Source organism: Trichechus manatus, unplaced genomic scaffold, assembly GCF_000243295.1.
Source record: "Trichechus manatus latirostris isolate Lorelei unplaced genomic scaffold, TriManLat1.0 scaffold00114, whole genome shotgun sequence".
Classification (NCBI taxonomy): Eukaryota; Metazoa; Chordata; class Mammalia; order Sirenia; family Trichechidae; genus Trichechus; species Trichechus manatus.
The window spans coordinates 2,764,230-2,772,042 of NW_004444050.1; the positions used below are offsets into that span (position 1 = coordinate 2,764,230).

Consider the following 7,813-nt stretch of genomic DNA (forward strand, 5'->3'; position numbering starts at 1 on the left):
GATTTGTTCATTCTTCTGGCAGTCCATGGTATATTCAATATTCTTCACCAACACCATAATTCAAAGGCATCAATTCTTCTTTAGTCTTCTTTATTCATTGTCCAGCTTTCACATGCATATGAGGCAACTGAAAATATCATGGCTTGGATCAGCTACACCTTAGTCCTCAAAGTGAGAGCTTTGCTTTTCAACACTTGAAAGAGGTCTTTTGCAGTAGATTTGCCCAGTGCAATATGTCCTTTGATTTCTTGACTGCTGCTCCCATGGGGGTTGATTGTGGATCCAAGTAAAATGAAATCCTTGACAATTTCATTCTTTTCTCTGATTATCATGATGTTGCTTATGGGTCCACTAAAAAAACAAACAAACAAACAAACTCGTTGCTGTCGAGTCGATTCTGACTAACAGCGATCCCACAGGACACAGTAGAACTTCCCCATAGGGTTTCTGAGGAGTGGCTGGTGGATTCGAACTGCCAACTTTTATCTTAGCAGCCGAGCTCTTAACCACTGAGCCACCAAGGCCCCAGTTCTGAGGATTTTTCTTTTCTTTATGTTGAGGTGCAATTCATACTGAAGGCTGTAGTCTTTGATCTTTATCAGTAAGTGCTTCAAGTCTTCTTCACTTTCAGCAAGAAAGGGTGCGCCATCTGCGTAAGACAGGTTGTTAATGAATTTTCCTCCAATTCTAATGACCCTTTTTTTCTTCACATAGTCCACCTTCTTGGGTTATTTGCTCAGCATACAGACTGAATAAGTATCTTGAGAGGATACAACCCTGACACACACCTTTCCTGACTTCAAATCACACAGTATCCCCTCGTTCTGTTCAAACGACTGCTTCCTGGTATATGTACAGGTTCCTCATGAGCACAATTAAGTGTTCTGGAATTCCTATTCTTTGTGATGTTATCCATAGTTTGTTATGATACACATTGTTGAATGCCTTTGCATAGTCAATAAAGCACAAGTAAACATCTTTCCGGTATTCTCTGTTTTCAGCCAAGATCCATCTGACATCAGCAATGATATTCCTTATTCCACATCCTTTTCTGAATCCAGCTTGAATTTCTGGCAGTTCCCTGTTGAATGATCTTCAGCAAAATTTTACTTGTATGTGATATGAATGACATTGTTCTATAATTTCTGTATTCTGTTGTATCACTTCTTTGGAATGGGCACAAATATGAATCCCTTCCAGTCAGCTGGCCAGGTGTCTTAGGCTGGGTTCTCTAGAGAAGCAAAACCAGTAAAGCATATAAATACGTATAAAGAGATTTATATCAAAGAAACGGCTCACGAGATTGTAGAGGCTTGAGTATCCCAAGTCCATGGATCAGGATAGAGGCTTCTCCTGCTTCATGTAGCCTCAGGGGCTGGTTAACCCAAGACTGGCAGGTTGGAGAGCAGGAATCTTGCTCACAGGCTGTGAAGATCGATGGATTCCAAGATTGGCAGGCAAGACTGCAAGGCTTCTCCTGATTCACACAGCTGCAGGGGCTGGCGAACCCAAGATCAGCAGGTCGAAGAGCAGAACTCTTGCTCACAGGCTGTGAAGATCAATGAATCCCGATATCATCAGATAAGCTGCTAGCTCGACTCCCAAGAACTGGAAGTCAGACAAACAGGAGGCAGCTGCAGGATACAGAGCAGGCAAAAGCCAGAATGTACACTTATATTCAGATGCAGGCCGCATGCACAAGGAAACTCCCTTTCAACCGATAGGCTACTCACAGTAGATCCCATCATGGGAGTGATCACATATAAACACTGAGAATCATGGCCCAGCCAAGTTGACACACAATCTTAACCATCACACCAGGTAACTGTCTTCCAAATTTCTTGGCATAGATAAGTGAGCACCTCCAGTGCTGCATCCATTTGTTGAAACATCTCAGTTGGTATTCCATCAATTCCTGGAGCCTTGTTTTTCACCAATGCCTTCTGTGCAGCTTGGACTTCTTCCTTCAATACCCTTGATTCTTGAGCATATTCTACCTCTTGAAATGGTTGAAAGTCAACCAATTCTTTTTGGTACAGTGACTCTGTATTTCTTCCATCTTCTTTTGATGCTTCCTGTGTCATTCAATATTTTCCCTATAGGATCCTTCAAAATTGCAACTCGAGGCTTGAATTTTTTTCTTCAGTTCTTTCAGCTTGATAAATGCTGAGTGTATTCTTACTTTTTGGTTTTCTAACTCCAGGTCCTAGCATATTTCCTTATAATACTTTACTTTGTCTTCTTGAGCTGCCCTTTTAAATCTCCTATTCAGCATTTTTACTTCATCATTTCTTCCTTTCACCTTAGCTGCTCTACGTTCAAGAGCAAGTTTCAGAGTCTCTTCTGACACCCATTTTGGTCTTTTCTTTCTTTCTTGTCTTTTTAATGACCTTTTGCTTTCTTTATGTATGATGTCCTTGATGGCATCCCACAACTCATCTGGTATTCAGTCATTAATGCTCAATGCATCAAATCTATTTCTGAGATGGTCTCCAAATTCACGTAGGATATATTCAAGGTCGAATTTTGGCTCTCATGAACTTATTTTCATTTTTTTCAGCTTTAACTTGAACAGTTGATGGTCTGTTCCACATTCAGCCCCTGGCCTTGTTCTTACTGATGATATTGAGCTTTTCCAATGATATTGAGCTTTTTCTATCACTGTATCTCTTTCCACAGATATAGTTGATTTGATTCCTGTGTATTCCATCTGGTGAGGTCCATGGGTATAGTCATCTTTAATGTTGATGAGAAGAGGTATTTGGAATGAATAAGTTGTTGGTCTTGTAAATTCTATCATGCGATCTCCAGCTTTGTTTATATCACCAAGGCCATGTTTCCAAACTACTGATCCTTCTCCTCTGTTTTCATCTTTCTCATTCCAGTCACCAGTAGTTATCAATGCATCTTGATTGCAAGTGTGATCAATGTCAGACTGAAGAAGTTAGTAAAAATCTTCAATTTCCTCATCTTTGGCATTAGTGGGTGGTGCGTAAATTTGAGTAAGAGTCGTATTAATGGTCTTCCTTGTAGGCATATGGATATTATCCTATCACTCAGTATTATACTTCAGGATAGATCTTAAAGTGTTCTTTTTGACAATGAGTGACTCCATTCCTCTTCAATTTGTCATTTTGATATAGTAAACCATATGATTGCCCAATTCAAAATGGCCAATACCAGTCCATTTCAGCTCACTAATGCCCAGGATATAAATCTTTATGCATTCCATTTCATTTTTGATGACCTCCAATTTTCCTAGATTCATACTTCATATATTCCATGTTCCAATTATTAGTGGATGTTTGCAGCTGTTTCTTCTGATTTTGAGTAGTACCACATCAGCAACTGAAGGTCCCAAAAGCTTGAGTCCACCCACATCATTAAGGTCAACTCTACTTTGAGGAGGTAGCTCTTCCATAGTCGTATTTTGAGTGCCTTCCAAACAGAGGGGCTCATCTTCTAGCATTATATCAGACAATGTTCCACAGCTATTCATTAGGTTTTCACTAGCCAAGTTTTTCAGATGTAGACCACCAGGTCCTTCTCCCTAGTCTATTTTAGTCTGGAAGCACTGCTGAAACCTGTCTACCATGGTGACACTGCTGGTATTTGAAATACTGGTGGCTTTACTTCCAGTATCACAGCAGCATGCAAGCCAGCACAGTATGCCAAACTAACAGATGCAACAAAGTGACATTGGGTACATTTTTCACAATGTATCAACATTCTCTTTATTTCTATTCTGGTTGTTCCATTTTCATTAATCTAGCTTTCCTCTTCCCCTCCCCCTTACATTCTCAAGTTTGCTTTCGGGTAAATGTTGACCGTTTTGGTCTCATATAGTTGTTTTGTTTGTTTGTTTTAAAAAGCACAGTACTCACGGTGATATTGTTTATTTTATGAGCTCATCTGTTGTTTAACTGAAAGGTGACATCCAGGAGTGGTTTCAGTTCCAGGTTTAAAGGGTGTCTCAGGGCAAAGGTCTTGGGGGTTTCTCTGGTCTCCATAGGTTAAGTCTCGACTTTTTAAGACTTTGAGTTTTGTTCTACCCTTTTCTACCATTCTGTCCAGGACCATCTATTGTGTCGTTGGTCAGAATCATCAGTAGTGGTAGCTGGGCATCATCTAGTTCTTCTGGTCTCAGGATAGATGAGGCCATGGTTCATGTGGGCTATTAATCCTGTGCAGTAGTTTCTTCTTTGAGTCTTTGGTTTCCTTGCTTCTGTTTTGCTCCAGACGAGTACAGACCAATAATTGTATCTTAGATGACTGCTCACAAGACCCCAGGTGCTAGTCATCAGACTAGGATGTAGAACATAAACTTTATGAACAATGTTATTCCAATTGACTCAGTTGTCCCACAAGACTATACTCCTAAGCCTTCAAACCCAGTAAACCAATCTCATGAGGTGTTTGGTTATGTCTAGGAAATATCTGTAACTGTACCCCCTTTAGCTTTATTATACACACAGACACACACACACACACACACGTATGAATATATATGCAGCACAGATAAATATGTATATAGCTATGCCTACAGATACACCTGTATGTGCCCATGTATGTACACATGTATACCTTCCTACACACATACATGCACACTTATCTACCTATGTATCTACACATATATTTTTTCGTTGATATTGCTGTTATTGCAAATTTGTATATATATTATAGCATTTACCAAAAACGTCCCTTATTCTTGTGTACTTCTTCATGTCATCTTTTACCTTGGTCAAGTTTTCCAGACTTCACCTGCATTCAATATTGCCTTTCCCATCACCCAAAAATAGCAAGTGTCTACAATACAGAAGTGATTCCCCCTCCCTCTCCCAACCCTGGTAACCACCAAAGAACATTGTTTTCTGTATGTATACCTATTTTTTTCTTTTTATAAAAGTGAAATCATGCAATATATGTCCTTTTGTGATTGACTTATTTCACTAAGCATAAAGTCCTCCAGATTCATCCATGTTCTAATATGTTTTGAGAACTCATCATTATTCTTCATAGCTGCGTAGTATTCCATTGTATGTATGTACCACAATTTGTTTATATATTAATTCATCCATTGATGGGCACTTAGGTTTGTTTCATCTTTTTGCTATGGTGAATAATGCTGCAATGAATATAGGTGTGCATATGTCTATTGGTCTCACTGCTCTTAGATCTCTAGGGTATATACCTAGGAGTGAAATTGCTGGATCATAATGTATTTCTATTTCTAGCTTTTTGAGGAAGCATCATACCATTTTCCATAGCGGTTGTACCATTTTACAATTCCACCAACAGTGGATAAGTATTCCAGTCTCTTCACATCCTCATCGCAGTGGTTGTGTTCTTTCTTTCTTTTTTTTAAATTAGTACCATTTTTGTAGGGGCGAAGTGGTATCTCATTGTAGTTTTGATTTACAACTCTTTAAAGGCTAATGATCATGAACATCTTTTCATGTGTTTGTTGGCTACTTGAATGTGTTCTTTGATGAAGTGTCTTTTCATGCTCTTTGACCATTTTTTAATTGGATTATTTGTCTTTTTGTGGTTGAGTTTTTGAAGTTTTCTGTATATTTTGGAGATTAGACTCTTATCAGATATGTCATTCCCAGAGATTTTTTTCCCAGTCTGTAGGATCTTTTTACTCTTTTGATAAAGTCTTTTGATGAGAATAAGTATTTAATTTTTAGGAGTTCCCAGTTATCTAATTTGTCTTCTGTTTGTGTGTTTGTAACTGTGTTTGACAATATACTGTATTTTTATGCAAATAATGTATTCTTTCTGCATTTGTTTGCCAGCCATGCCTTCCCCCTATGAGGCACCCTCACAATCACAATTATACTCCTCCAAAAATGTGTATATCAATTTGGCTGGGCCATGATTCCCAGTATTGTGTGGTTGTCCTCCATTTTGTGATTGTAATTTTATGTTAAAGATGATTAGGGTGGGATGTAACGCTCTTACTAAGGTCATATCCCTGATCCAATGTAAAGGGAGTTTCTCTGGGGTGTAGCCTGCACTACCTTTTATCTTAAAAGCGATAAAAGGAAAGGGTAGCAAGCAGAGAGTTGGGGACTTCATACCACCAAGAAATCAGTGCTGGGAGCAGAGCATGTCCTTTGGACCCGGGATCCCTGTGCAGTGAAGCTCCTAGTCTGGGGGAACATTGATGAGATGGCCAACACAGAGAGAAAGCCTTCCCCTGGAGCTGATACCCTGAGATTGGACTTTTAGCCTCCCTTACTGTGAGGAAATAAACTTCTCCTTGTTAAAGCTATCCACCTGTGATATTTCTGTTATAGCAGCACTAGATGATTAAGAGACTGAGCATGTGTGCTTAGTATATTTTATGTGGCTCAAAAGGCTCAATAAATGTTTGTTGAATATATTTGTATTATATTAATGTGTGGAGAAAACCTTTTACAGGGTCCAGGTATTTCTATCCTTGCTTAAAGTGCCTTCTTCTTAGTCTAAAAGCCTGGCATAGCAAGTTGGTATTCACCAGAGGATGTGAGCCTGTTTTCAGAGCAAATAGAAACTGGTAGGTTACAGGAGTGGAGAAGAGTAGCAGGGATTCCAGAACTCTTTGGAGTTATCTGAGACTTCAGATCTTCTGATGGTGTCTTTCTTGGACATGTCTAACCACATTCTTTTCATTCTCATATTCAGTGTTTCAAGTGGACTATTCAGAACTGCTTAGGTCATCCTCTTCTCATAGCTGTTTCTAACCCTTTTGTATCATTAAATCCTACAACACTGGGGATTACATTCAGAGGGTTAGATCCTCTTGCTTCTGGGAGGAACACTCATAGGCCAATCCCTTCTTAGTACACTGTGAATTCCTGATCTCTTGGGCCAGCAAATGCCCCTTCCTTTATCTCTGTTTCGTTCATCTTTTCTGTCAGAGGGACTGAGGAAACAAATAAATTTTAAACAGTTATGAGTGCAATAGTAAAATGGCTTGAAAACTCCCTGAAAATAGTTTGAACAGCATTATTAGACATGATGAGAGTGTGTGCAGGTATTCCTCAGACTGTAGTGGAGTGGAAGGATATCAAACTAAGAGTTAGAATGCTGGCTTTTCTACTTATGTGTTTTGTTACCTTGAGCAAAATTACTTAATCACGCTGAAGCTTCATTTCCTCACTCTGACATAAATAAAACTTTATTTACTTGTCAGAAATCAATAATATTAACATATATCTATTCATAAAACCAGTTGCTGTCTAGTTGATTCTGACTCATGGCAACCCCTTGTATCAGAGTAGAACTGTGCTCCATAGGACTGTCAATGGCTAAATTTTTGGAAGTAGATTATCAGGCCTTTTTTCCAAGGTGCCTCTAGGTGGACTCAAACCTCCAACCATTTGGTTAACAGCTGAGCACGTTAACTGTTTGTTCCATCCAAGAGCTCCATCTCTTATCACCACCGCCACCCATTGCCGCTCAAGTCAATTCCTACTCATAATGACCCTATAGGGCAGAGTAGAACTGCCCCCATAGGATTTCCAAGGCTGTAATCTTTATGGGAGCAGACTGCCATATCTTCCTCCTGAAGAACAGCTGGTGGATTCGGTTAGCAGCTGAGCACTTAACCACTGTGCCACCAGAGCTCTTTCATATCGATCTATGTTGTTGTCAGGTGCCGTCTAGTCAGTTCTGACTCATAGCAACCCTGTGTACAACAGAATGAAACACTGCCTGGTCCTGTGCCATTCTCACAATCATTGTTATGCTTGAGCCCATTGTTGCAGCCACTGTGTCAATCCATCTTGTTGAGGGTCTTCCTCTTTTTCGCTGACCCTCTACTTTA

General features: G+C 39.6%; 1 protein-coding gene across 1 annotated transcript in view; it reads left to right on the top strand.

Annotated features, from left to right (window-relative positions):
- SUGCT (succinyl-CoA:glutarate-CoA transferase) overlaps nucleotides 1–7,813 on the top strand; it is an 871,200-nt gene that overhangs the window by 770,488 nt on the left and 92,899 nt on the right. The gene's annotated exons all lie outside the window — the stretch shown is intronic.